Below are 13,976 nucleotides of genomic sequence, written 5' to 3' on the forward strand. Positions count from 1 at the left end.
TCACTAATTGATGTAATTAAAAAGTGGACATTCAAGATCAGTCGAAAACAAACTCATTGGAGACAACGTCCCACCGAAGCTATTGTCCATGTTAGTCCACGCTACATAGAAATCCCTAGAAAGGAAGACAATAATTATGAATCCTTTTGTTGGATTGAACTACTACTATATAAACCATTTTGAAACCTTCAAACATATATTGGTTCATCAACTGAAGAGATTATAAGGACTTGGGAAAGTTACCCAACTAAATACAAACCATGGCATGTATGAAGAAATGGTCATGAACTAGTACAAGAAAATGAAGTTGCTAGCCCAATAGATACTAAAAATCACATGCCAAATAGTGTCCCTAATGAATGGCAAGTCTTGGCAGGATTGTACCCTAGGTTTCCTATCCACCTAAATGATCTAGACATGCTAGGAAGATGTGAATTTGATTTGAACAACAATTGGGAAGATTCAGAATGCAATACTCTACAAAAATAGATAGCTATAACATTCATACAATCCAATCGCCTACCATTTCAAGCCCCACAATTACTTAATCCACTATAACAAACTAGATTGTCAATACAACAAAATAAAGCATATGATATTGTTCTACACATCTATATTCTAACACTCAACAATTACCATTGAAGATTATTGTTTAGGGCACAACAGGCACATGAAAGTCACACCTGATAAAAAGCATCAAGTACACAATGGTGAACAAAACACCACATGGTCAATCACCAATGCTATTGCTTGCACCTACAGGCATAGCAACATTCAATATTCAAGCATCAATAGTTCATTCTATCCTTTGAATACTGATCAAAGAAATGACACCCCTCTAGGGACAAGCACAAGCAATCTTCCAAGAGAGCATGTATTTCATTCGCTATGTTCTAATAAATGAAATGTGTTTCATTGGACCAAAGTTATCAGAAAAAAAATTAGATGAGGTTGCGACAAGCATTTCCTGCTCATAACCACATTTCCTTTGGATGATGCTCATTTATTCTATTTGGCGACTTGGGACAACTGCCACCAATCAAAGACATCCCAATGTATGCCTTTAGCTCTTATGGTGTCACACTATGGCACAGTTTCACAACTATTGTTACATTAGAAAAAATGTTTCGCCAAAGTGGAGATAGTTATGCTCAAATACAATTCCTTACATTCCTATCAAATTTATGGAATGCAAGACCAACAATTGTAGATTGGAGGCTTTTAATGTCAAGATCAATTTCTACAATAAGCTCAAAAGAGCAAAATGTCTTTTCATCATCCATACATCTTTTCTCCACAAATGAAATGGTATTAGTTTATAGCAAATGCATGTTGCAATCTTTAGCAAAGCTAGTTGCCATATCAAGTGCAAAGAAACTTAAGGTTTACCATGCTCAAAGCTAGACAAAGAACAACTCCAAGAGAAAGTCCTCTTATGTATTGACCAAGAGGTCATGTTGTGTGCAAATTTATGGGTAGAAACTGGACTTGTCAATGGTGCACTTGGACAAGTTGAAAAAATTGTATACAATGACAATGAAAAACCACCTCAACTCCCTTTGTTTGTTATTGTTGAATTTAAAAACTATATTGGGCCACCATGGGACCACAACAACCCATAATATATTCCAATAATACCAATAAGTCATGGTGTCCACCGTCAAATCCATTAAAAATGGCATGAGCCCTAACAATACACAAATATCAAGGGCTTACACTTCAGAAAGCAACAACTGACTTTGGGAACATAGACCAACAAGGGCTAACATTCACGCCAATATCAAGAGTTTGTGAACTTGTAGACCTTCGTATTCAACCATCATTCACATTTGAAAGATATGCACGTATGCAACAAAACCCATTTATTGTGCGAAGAAAAGAAGAGGATACTCACCTTCTATCATTTTCAAATACTCCTCCAATAAAACCAAATTAACAATAACCACTACAGGTAAGATTCAAATTTATTATTTTCGTTACTTAGAATACAAATGCAAAGTTGTCAATTCAAATTTGACGAATACACGAGATACACCGATTAAATAAATGACATGTACACAGGGTTCAAGAATTTGGCAGACCAAATACAAGAATGACTATCCAAAGATGATTGTTGACTACATAGTTTTCTTTAACAAATGTGGCAAGCAATGACACATAAGCGCACAATGACATATTGATTTTCTTTGACAATACATATAATAATGAGAGAATTATTTATATAAATAGAAAACATGTATCAATTTCCAAATTTCATCTTAAACAATTATTATTGTAGTTGATGAACATAATTTTTGTGACACTTGTACAATTCCAATTTTATGGCACAAATATGAATGTTATTTTTAATTATCTAAATAAGTTTTAAATTTCAAATAAATTAAACAATTTTCAAACTAGTGTTAAACTTATTGTACTCTTAATGCAACCTTATGAATTCGTTTCGAAAAATATTACCATGGCGGAGAAATTTATCGGGTTATTATTTTAATGATCTGTTGGAAGCCAACGTTTGGTGAACGTAGAGTCAGTTTGGATATTATACCAAGCGGAAGGGTACAAATATAACCAAACGCATCGCGGAAATTGAAGAGTTTTGTCGTCAATAACTCGTGCAGAGGAAAGTTAAAAACATTTACAATTGGGGAATTCATTTGCTTGGAGCTGAACGAAAGTTACAAGAGAAGACAATCCTTGGCATTGGTACTATATGTGGTAAGAGGAAATTGTTTATGCTTCTCTAGCTTTCATAGCATTATAGGGGCAGATCAATTACGATTAATGCGAGAGTTCTTTGCTGACCGTGTACATCCCTGCTGGGTATAGTATCGTCAGCTCAAATCTCTGGGAGGCGGATTCAGACGTGTTTTTCTTCATCATCAGCTAGGGTGTGGATTCTCTGCCACATTTTCAATATCACGAATTGGACGTTGCTCGAATGTATAAATTGCTGGGCGTGCGTAGGGAAAACGGCATTGCTAGTCGGTTCAATCGTCAAGTCATTTGGAGGAGTCATTCCGAGGTGCAACAATTTCATATTTTATTTCCTCTCAGTTACCCTCTTGTAAATTGCAAATAGAAGATTTCGTATCATATATAGACCCGTCATGTTAATGAAATATATATGTGCATGATTATACTGGTAAACGGGTACAATCTGGGTGGGGAAAAAGTTAGTATCGGCTGGAAACATTGTATCTTATTGTTGAATCTCCTAGGAGTTCATTTTTTATATGATAAGCCTGCAAATGTGACCTGTACGTCAGATGCCCATTTCAATATATATATATATATATATATATATATATATATAAAGAAGTGTAGGTTTAAACTTTGAAATCTATATCAGACCATCAGTGACTGGAATTCTGGAGACTCAAACAACTTCAGGTTGAAACTTTCATTTTAAGACCTTTGTTAGTCAAGTTCCGAATTCTGAGAACAATTTCAGTTAGACCCCATCAAGGTTATTAATTAACAAAATTCTTGGAAGGAAAGGTGAGAAACAAGACTATCATCTTTCAGTGGTATCATGGGAAAATTGCCAAGTATAGAAAGAATCATGGAGGACCATGGTCAGGCTCAGCGACAGTTAACCTAGAATTTACAACAAGATTTAAGGAGCGAAGCATAGTTCAAAATATCATTATTGGCAACTTATTGCCAAGGGCACCAAAGAACGATATTGCGAAATATCAGAGATAAGTCAGAAACTTATCGGGAACTCAAAATCATTTTTTCCAATTCTGACGGTACCTTCTTTATCCTCTTTCCCCTTTCTCTCCTCGCCAAATCTATTTTTCCAATCAAAAAAATTGTGTTTTTCCCTTTTCTGGGCCATCCCTGCCAATAACAGGCCTGTGGGCGATAAGTTTGCTATTTATTGCGATAAAACAGAGAAATATCATCAACATTTTACCAAGTTCTCTACAATATTTTGAAACTTTTTTGTGATAACTTATCCACGATAAGTTGACGTTACTTCTCGAGATTCAAAAAAGAGCGCAATAAGTAAAGTACTCAACATGCTAGATGAATATGATACTCTTCGTACACATGTTAAAAAAGATTTACCCTTCATTGGTTACATAAACCTTCATCCAAGATTACAACATAAGAATATTTTGGCAAGGAAACAATACCGTAAGATAGCTCATGATCTATCTGTACAAGGAGTTTGCGAATATTTGTATGAGGAGTTTTCAGTAATAAATAATTAGTCTGCAGGTGGACAACATTTCAGACAAGACATGGAAGGCAAGGCTGAAAAGGAGTAGCGAATGAAGAGAAATTTACTATATAGGTTACTGGTATTTAAATGAGAGCAAGAATCAGATGTGTTTCGCTTGTCAGGAACATATGCAAAGTTAATGCGGGAAGGGGATTATTGTTGTCAAGAAGTCTTGGGAACATCCAAATATATATGGCTACGAAAATTGAAGATGGTTTAATTCAAGGGGTATGCTTGAGTCACCGGATGTCTCCAATGAAGTGTCTGAATCTTCATGTGAAGAAGAGATGCATGATAATGAAGACATAGTAGCAGGCTTGGCCATGCATTCAGATCAATCTTACGAAGAATATGAGGCATCTACAAAGGAGTGCAAAATCTCTTGGTGGGTGAACTGGAGATAATGATTGATAGGCCACTTGAAGAAGTGTTCCAATCAGCCAATGATGATGGCTTACACATCTTATGTGGGTGCTGATTCTTACTTTGGTCTAGGTTTAATGGTGCCTACATATGGTGTGACTCGTGTGAGTTCTCCTTGTGATGGATTTGTTTTTGACCTTAGTGCTGTCCCTATTCCTATACAGAGTTAGACATGAAAGTTGACATTTATGACATTGATTTAGACATGAAAGTTGACATTTATGACATTGATATGTGATGAAATGTACATCCCTACCTCAGGTGTATCTGATTTCTCTCCTACACCTACTCGTTCACCTAATTTGGAGAGTTAAATGAAAGTAACTGAAGATAAAATTATTGAAGCTGTATCATGTTTTGATGATGTATATGGAATGATTGAAAAACACCTTTGGAAGAAACAGTTGGAGGGGAAACAAAAGGGACTCAAAGAGGGATTTTTGCAATTGTTAGTTTTCCAAGAAGTGCTGTAAACAATGAAATTGGATTATTCTACATCTTCTTTCAGATTATGATCATGTCCTTGATCTTGCATAGATTTATTCAGAAACATTGAGGAGGAAGGAAGAAGAAGTAGACACATGTACCAACAAGCTCAAGAATGCTATGGACACCCAGGAGGATACCTTAGTGGCACTTTGGGTAGCTGAAAATCAAATTGTTGAGCTTAATCGAAAATTAAATTTGTCGCTGTCTACTTTAGCTCAACATTTAGATGTAGCAATTGAGGAGGTTGTCAATGATGATAACACGAGGGTTGACCTAGATGAGTATGATTTATTTGCATTCAACGTACTGATTATGTTTAGTGATGAGCCCTTGACCAAGAATGGTGTTCTTTATCACAATCGTACAATGAGGAGTGCTAACCATTTCTCTTTTCGTCCACACGTGGAGGACTTAATGATGCATAGGTGTGGATTGGCTCAGGGATTGTATCATCCATTGTGTGATGGAGGGTTGCCATCTTTAGAAGATGGGACTAGAAGCTGCAAGTAATTTGACTTAGGTGATTGTGGGAGATTACTTGTAGGGACACCTATTATGTATCGGATTCCTTATTGCCATCAAGATTATAGATAGGGTTCACAGTTGAGCACTGGAGCATGTTCAATGCTTTGAGAGGATATTGGTTCATCCTTGGCTTTTTTGGACATGTGTTAATTTTGGTTGATTATTCTCGTGCGCAGGAGATAGATAGTTGACATGATGTTTATCCTTGCGCAGTTGTGGAAAGCAAGTTGGGTCTTTTCAAGTTGCTTTCTTTTGAGATGTTCACTATTGTGACACCTACCGTAGGATTACTCCACTATTTCCAACATGGTGATGTTGGGATTGTGTTTTTTTGGCAAGTAGTATCAGTTCCATTGGTGCGGGTATTACAAGAGTTGGTTGGTGATATTAGAGACATTACACAAGTCTTCACTTGGGATCCAGGCGGAGCATTTCAATGGGTGGTTAGGCATCACAGAGCTGGTTGGAGAGATTTATTTCATCCATTTGTTGATAGAGGTTGGCATGATGATGAGCTCCCATCATCATGTGGCTTTAGAGGTACCTATGGTTTCAGTTGGAGTGAGGCTCTCAATTGGATAGAGAATATTTTCGTTTATGATAGTTGCACATGGTAGGTTGACCTGACCGAGTATGCACATGAGACAATTTGGGATCTTGGCATTTATTTGATTTGTGCATTGGTTCATGATGAGTTGCTTCACAACTCCGAGGTTGGAAATGTTCATACCAGTATAGCGCAACAGATGGGCAAAGCATCATTCTCGAGGCAGACATGGGATCGAGGCATTTGGTTCCAATTGGCAAGTGCAAATCGCTTGAGGGCAAGCAATCTATGGGAAGGGAGGATTGTTATGTCCCCTTTTCTAGGCCATTAATTTATACGTGTCATTATCCCATTTTGCCTTTGTCTTGTGGGCTAACTAGGATTGTACAAGGGTCAAAATGAGAATTGGCATGGGCAATTTTGGTTTTAGACCAATCAAAATTATTTCTGTAGGGTTTTTAGATACTTACTATATATAGTAAGTTAGTAGGGCTCATTATTATTGGCATTTTAGTGTTGGACTGAGAGTGTCTTGTCAAGAGCTTTCCAACGAGCTATCACACATGTTTATCTGAGTCCATTTGATCAGTAATTTTAGTGCTCAAAGATTGAATGATTTTTTAATAAAGTGACTATTAAATCTTAAGTACATATTATTATATGTCACTTTATTATTAGAATAGCACTTTATCCACTTAAGTGGAAAATGACATTTTGAAGGGAAATAAAGAAATAGAGAAAGGAATATGAATAGCTAGGCAAAAGAGAAATGAAGAGTGTCACATCCCTTGTTTTGATGCCCACAATTCGAAATACAAACAATAATAGAATGATAGAATAATAATAAAAGAAAATTCAATATACTCTATTTATATTATTATTGAAATAATATATTTAAAAATAATAATATAAGTAATAATGATAAAATATAAAAATGAGTAAATTATATAATCATAATATAAGTAAATGATATTATTTAAATACATAATATTATCATATATAATAAGATTATTATACATAGTACATACACAATAATATTATATTATATAGTAGTAATCATAATATGAAATATAGAATAAAATAATAAATAAATGGATTTGTTAATTAATTAATTAATTAACAATAATATTAATATAAACCTTTCATTAATAGGCAAAAGCCTACAACACAACGGTAAATTGTGAGCGTCTTCTTTGGGAGGTCTTGGGTTCAACTCTACCCAAGCTTAATAAATAATGATAATTAATCACAACACATAATAATAATTAATCTTGGCTCTGGCCTCTTACTAATAGAAATAAATAAATAAAAATCCTTTCATTAATAAAATGATATTGTACCTTCTCCCTAAAGGCATGACTCTAGAAGTGGAAAGATATATATTGTAACCACAAGAGAAAAGGGTAGGATCATTTTTTTGAAAAACCTATTAAGATATTATCTCCTTAGTTAAATACTTTTTATAATGGTCAACTACTTGTTTGTAGTTTGTCTTTCAGTCTAGATAGGAATGTTTCCTATCTTGTCTCTTTTGTCTTCAGTCCAGATAGGAATGTTTCCTATCCTATCTTCAGATTTGTTTTTAATTTCGTCTTTAGTCTACGTTGTTTTTAAAAAGAAACGACGTCCTTGTAATTCTTTATAAGGAACACATTTGTTCCTCTGTTAATCAATCAATCATTTGGAAATCCGTTAATTTGCCAATTATTGAATCTTGTAACATGGTATTAGAGCCATTATAAGGAATTTTTCGAAAACTCTTATAATTTCGTGACTGAAATTTTCGAAATTCTTTGGGTCTGTTTTCTTTCAATTTTTTTTGGAAATCTGGGCATAGTCTTTTCTGAGTGCAGTTTATGGTGTCTTTCTTGCACAAATAGTGTCGTTTTTAACTTCACAATCCAAAAACGACTTCATTGGTGGAAGCCAACAATGTTTTGTTTAACAAATCCGCCATTATTATCAAGAAATTTGAGTTTTTTTCAAGCTTTTTTCAGCCAGAGCTGCTTTTTTTGAAACCCTACTTTTTGGGCTCGGAATTTTTTTCTGATTATAGATTCTTGGTGGGTTTTTCGAGATCTCAAATGGGTTGTCATCAGATTTTTTTGGGTGCCTCAATTTTTGTGCCTCAATTTTCGAGCCAGTGGATTTGGATTTCGATAATATATTATTTCTGGGTTTTTCGAGCTATCTTTTGGGTACTTCTCCGATTTTTTTGAGTCTTTCATTTTCTCACCTCGAAGTTTGTGCCATTTGAGATATTCACATATTATGAGCATCTGTATCAGTAGCATCAGAAGTCAGACTCAATTAAAAAGCAAGCCAATGCTGACCAACACTCAGAGCAGAAAGAATCTATCTACCATGCCTTTATGGCCAGCATACCTACAGATCATGTGAAATCTTCTGCCTGGTACATAGATTCCGGTGCCTCCCGACATTTCACTCCCAGGCATGATGGGTTTGTTGATTTTCTCCTTAAAAATCATTTCATGTTGTCTATAATAAAGGTTGCGTGAGATTCTGGGTTTTACCGTTTTTTCACAAAAACGAAGTTTTGTAATTGCAATCTATTTAGACTCGAGTCATAGCACTCTTCTGGCAAAGCTTTTTGGTTTCAGCATTCTGTAGATCTAGGGAGGGTCTTAGTTATCCCAGAATGTTCCGACATCCATACATTGACCATTAAGGGAGGGTATTAAGATATTATCTCCCTAGTTAAATACTTTCTATAATGGTCAACTACTTGTTTGTAGTCCGTCTTTCAGTGTAGATAGGAATGTTTCTTATCCTGTCTCTTTTTTCTTCAGTCCAAATAGGAATGTTTCCTATCTTGTCTTCAATTTTGTTTCTAATTTCGTCTTCAGTCTACGTTGTTTTTTTAGAAACAATGTCCTTGTAATTCTTTATAAGGAACACATTTGTTCCTCTGTTAATCAATCAATCATCCGGAAATCTGTTAATCTGCCAATTCTTGAATCTTGTAACAAAAACAAGGAAAATAAAACCTAAAATACGAAGCACTGGATTGGGGACATTACAAAGAGTCAAAGGGTTGTGCTTTAAAAGAACAGTGGGAGGCTCATTATGATTATGCTTGATATATATTTTGATTATATTTCTCTCTTGGAGAGTTTGGGAAAGCGTCAACTTTCAGTAGGTTTGAGGACAAAACCCTCAAGCTTGGAAGCAATGGATGAAAATGCATTGTCCATCACTGGAGATATGACTCAAGTCTCTCATTGGTGCTACCGATTCATATCTCTGCTTCTCCAATCTTTCTGTAAGTTCTGTAACGATTGGATCTTGTTATTTCTTACTGAAGATTTAATTGTAATATTCATTTCCGAAGACCATATTTCTGCTGTGTATTTTGTATTTTTGTTGGTTAATTTGAAAACAACTACATGCAAATATTAGTTGAAATTTCTGTGCAACAATCTGGGTAGAATATCCATTGGGGATATTATATTGCCTCTATGATAGCTGATGATGGGCTTTTGCATTGTTTTTGTAGGTAATTTTCCCATATGCACGAGCTTTATATGTGTTTGCATTTAAAATCACTGTCTTGCTTTTATATAGCTGATGATGGATTTTTCTCTTTTCTTTGCAAATCGATTTTTATATTAAAACAATGATAACTTGATTTGGCAATAATAACGGACTTTTGGATCATGTTTTCAAGTCCCAAATGCTTCAAAAAAAGCAGAGATGAGCTTTATACTGGCCTTCGCAAATAATGTCTCATGCCCTTTTGATTATAACTGTGCTTTTGAATCATCATTACAAATAAAACATGTTTTCCTTTAAAAAATAGCAAACAAGCTTAAGAAACCCACTTAACAACTATAGTGTTACTAAAAATATTCTTTTATTCCGAGAACAGGTTTCTCATGCACCTTTCCAAGCATTCTAACATAAAAGAAAAGACATGTAATGGGGTTTGAAAAGCCTACCAATGCATTAAAATCTAATTAAAGTTCACATATTTCCTTGCAAATATGTAATGCAGAGTGTTGATTCCACATTGCAAGTAAATACCACCCAAGGTGGTATTTATTGATTTACAAAAAGACCACATTTCATTACTTTAAGACTTTTCATTCCACATCGCAGACTTTTAAACAAAGAACAAGGACTTGCATTCAGGCTTACCCCACCTGCAGGTTAATTCCTCATTATTTCTTAAAATTTAGCTTTGATTTAGGTGTAAGATAGCTCAAAATGAGCGGGATTTTAAAAGTGACAAAGCAAAACCAAAAACAAACCAAACAATCACAACAAATCAAAAAAAGGTTTTAAAGGTTACCAAAAATTGAGTACCCTATAGTTAGGGAAGAAAAACCCATCATAGCAAGAAAGAAAGAAAAACTCATTGAAAACCTTAAAAAATGATATCTGAAAGATGTAAGTCTTGGGACAATTCAAGGGATAGCTGATTGCCTTTGTAAAACATCATTTCAAATGGCAAACTTAGTGAAACTCACCTACGAATTCATGGAAACATTTCATAGTGTTGCTCAATTTTGTGAATTCAAAATTAAGGACAACAAAACCATTCCTTCTTAAGATTGGAAAACACAGTTGGAGCCAAAAAATCAATTTTAAATTGGACAAATGAATATCTTGTAAATGCAAAGAACCCCAATGTTTGCCCTTTATTGGTTTAGAAAGTTCTAGATTATTTCCAATAAGAATTTTCCAAGGTTTGTATCCTTAAATGGCTATGAAAATCCATTTGGGTGCAAGTTCCATAACTTGAATCTTTAGGTCTTTTAATTGTAGCCACCAATGTTTCTTGGCAAGCAGCACCAGACCCAGTTCACAGTGTGTATCTTACTATTACCTTCGCGAACTGACCAAATAAAATCCCTCAATTTTTTTTGTAGTTTTGAACATTAGCAAATAACCAAGCAGAGAAATGGTAAATTGCATAAGATGCAATAAGTTTTGGAACAACCTGGATTCCACCCACAAGAGATAGCTGGTGAGTTTGCCATATGACATGTTTCTTTTCTATCTTCTGGTACCCATTCTCACATATTTTCCTGAGGAGGGGGAACACTGAACAGGGTACCCAATTATCTCCACTTAGTTAGGATCTGTGACACAGAGGCACTTTGGAAGATAGTGGACCCACTCTTGAGAATCATATTATCGTCACTCATTCCTCACAATGAGGACAACTTCATGACCGTTCCTGGTTATCAAGGTTTCACCATTTATCTCATGGACCCCAATATGGACTCTTGTCTTGAAACTCATGAAAACTTTGTCAAATACCAAGAGTCAACGGAGACTAATAAACATTCTAACGAACTTGTCTAATCCAATTTATCCCAATTTGGATCGTCTTTTGTCATAACCAAACTCTGCATCAAATAGGACTGGACAGACCTAGTGACAATTAGGCCTCTTGAACTGGTTTTCAGGGGTTAGCTTTTAGAAACCCCAATGGACCCCAACAACTAAGCACAGATTCAGATACCCTTTTTGGACAACTAACAAATTCTAGACTTTCAAAACCCAACCCCAACATTTGACTAGCAAATCACCCATTAGGACAATAGGTCTAATAAGCCTAATCAGGTCTCCATTGTGAAGCAACTATTGACAATTGAGCTAAGGGCTTCAAACCAATTTGAATCTATGTCTGTCCTACTAAAACATATCAATTTCACCAATCAGCAACGACCCGTTTACATCTATTGTAGCACTAAATAGTAACTTCACACTACCGGTCACTGAGATGCCCAACTAGGGCTTCAAATTTCTCCCAGCTCTGTGCAAATTTAAACATGAAACCAACTTTATTTGAGAGGGCATATCTATTGCTTGAATCCCCAAAAGGCCGCTAGAACCTACTGTAGAATCTTCAAGTAGTAGGGTGTTTTCTGCAAAGCCCTCACTAGACTGGGGTTTTAGAACCAATCTTAGGAAAATTGACTACAACACACTAGAACTTTTGAAATCCACCAAGTCTTAACTCGAATGGAGCTGACCTCCTACTTCACAAGAAAACACAAAAATCTACAGTTCAATAGCTCAACAATAATTCAAGTTCCTACAGAAAGTAGAGAAACAGTACAGGAAAACTTTGATAAACTCGGTATTACTTCACTTCTTCACTTCCACTTGCTCGTACAACCGAACTAATCTATACTAGGATGAGTTGAGGCAGTTCATATTCCTTCTGTCACAGACTCTTCACCTTCCATATTTGTTAGGTGAGAGATTCTTAACCGAATGCGTTGTTGTCAAAATGCAATCATTGCATGTTTTTGTCTTTGTGCTGATTCCTCTTGTCTTTTTGTGAATCTTTTGTCTAACTGCCTTCTGCTCGACTGAAACTCAACTAAACATCTTAAAGACACCTAGAGATGACATCTAATATTCTAAGGGTCCTAGGTCCAAGTTGGCATTGGATTGCCATATGGCATACGCACTTCAGATTTTTTGGATCAGAGATCCACAAACCAGAATTGTGGCTGCTCCTTACAGCTTTTATACTCCATGGCATTCCGTGAGTGTTCCTAACCAGTGAGATGTCTTTGCAACATGCTTTTGGAAGAATTCTTGTTGTTTAACAGGTAGGCAGAAAGGGAGCTTGCGAAATGGCGAAAGTTTGGCCATTTCGCAAGTGTGCAAACAGGCATGTTGCGAACCAATGAAAACTTTCTGTTAGTTTCGCTATTTCACAAGTGTACAAACAGGGAACTTGCAAAACAGAGAAAATCACTGATTGAGGTCTCTTTGGCTCAGATTTTGTGTCTGTTGTGGTTGCCCCTGCATCAATCTGCCCATTGCCACCCCCTGGTTATAAATTATAATTGAATTGAGAGGGTCTTTGTAATGTTCCCATGTTTTAGCCTTCACGTTCTCCAAAGTCTAAGTGGAGGATAAGAAAAATTAAAGTCATTCAATTAAAAATTAAAAGGCGACTTTGTATTAATAGCTTCTAGGGTATGTATTAATTATTGGAAGGATGGAAGCCTCTCGTGATTTAATTAATTATTGCCAGGGAGGAATTTCTAGGGTATGCATTAATTATTGGAAGGAGGAAGCTTCTAGCTCTTGCAAATAATTAATGTTTTAGTTCCTTCCAGAAGGATGAAGAAAAGGATAAATAGGGCTGAAAGTCATATTGCTGATCATCGGATGATTATGACTTGCATTTGGTAAGAGCTTGGATGTGTGAATCACACTCCCTTCTTTTGGCAATAGAGGACGTTCATTCTCTGTTGTAACATTCTAGACGTCATTCCCTTAGGGTTTGGCCTTTGGAATACATCTCTTTGTAATTGATTGCAGCATTTTCAGCATTAATATAATTCAGCCTTGGTTCAACTTTTGGGCATTCTTGGGTGTCCATTACAGTGGTATCAGAGCTTTCTTGCAAAGGCTTTCATGAAGTTATAATCGGTGGGTACCCATTACAGTGGTATTAGAGCCATAAGTCCTACCATCCTGTGGAGATCTTCAACATTTATGTTTGAGCATGTGACAAGGGCTTTATAATTTTCGCAATACCAGAGCAAGACAAAGTAGGCGTTCGGACTCACTTAACGAACGGGATAGTTCGTTTGTGTAGAGGGACATACAATCTAGTCATACAGACACATAGGAGACATTCTTTGAACAAGACAGCACCATGGGTGACCGAGATGATAGAAATACCAGTTTCGACCAAGAAAATGTAATATTCAGGTTACTGGGTACATTAGAGGAGGGGCAACGAATGCAACAGGAGCAAAATAG

The 13,976-nt window shown here is 35.8% G+C and overlaps 1 protein-coding gene across 3 annotated transcripts in view; it reads left to right on the forward strand.

Annotated features, from left to right (window-relative positions):
- Nucleotides 1-2,514: 2,514 nt before the first annotated feature.
- The window catches only part of LOC149557353 (uncharacterized), a 112,199-nt gene continuing 100,737 nt past the window's right edge, over nucleotides 2,515-13,976 (forward strand). The window contains exons 1-2 of one of the 3 annotated variants that reach the window (XM_089832023.1): nucleotides 2,515-2,715; nucleotides 2,827-3,022. The gene's annotated coding sequence lies outside the window, so the exon portion shown is untranslated. Of the gene's footprint in view, nucleotides 2,716-2,760; nucleotides 3,023-13,976 lie in introns of those variants that run through there. The other 2 variants (XM_089832025.1, XM_089832024.1) reach the window with 2 other exon arrangements.

The sequence above is a fragment of the Cupressus sempervirens genome, chromosome 5 (assembly GCF_028749045.1).
Source record: "Cupressus sempervirens isolate cs-2001-9-10 chromosome 5, ASM2874904v1, whole genome shotgun sequence".
NCBI classification, from domain to species: domain Eukaryota; kingdom Viridiplantae; phylum Streptophyta; class Pinopsida; order Cupressales; family Cupressaceae; genus Cupressus; species Cupressus sempervirens.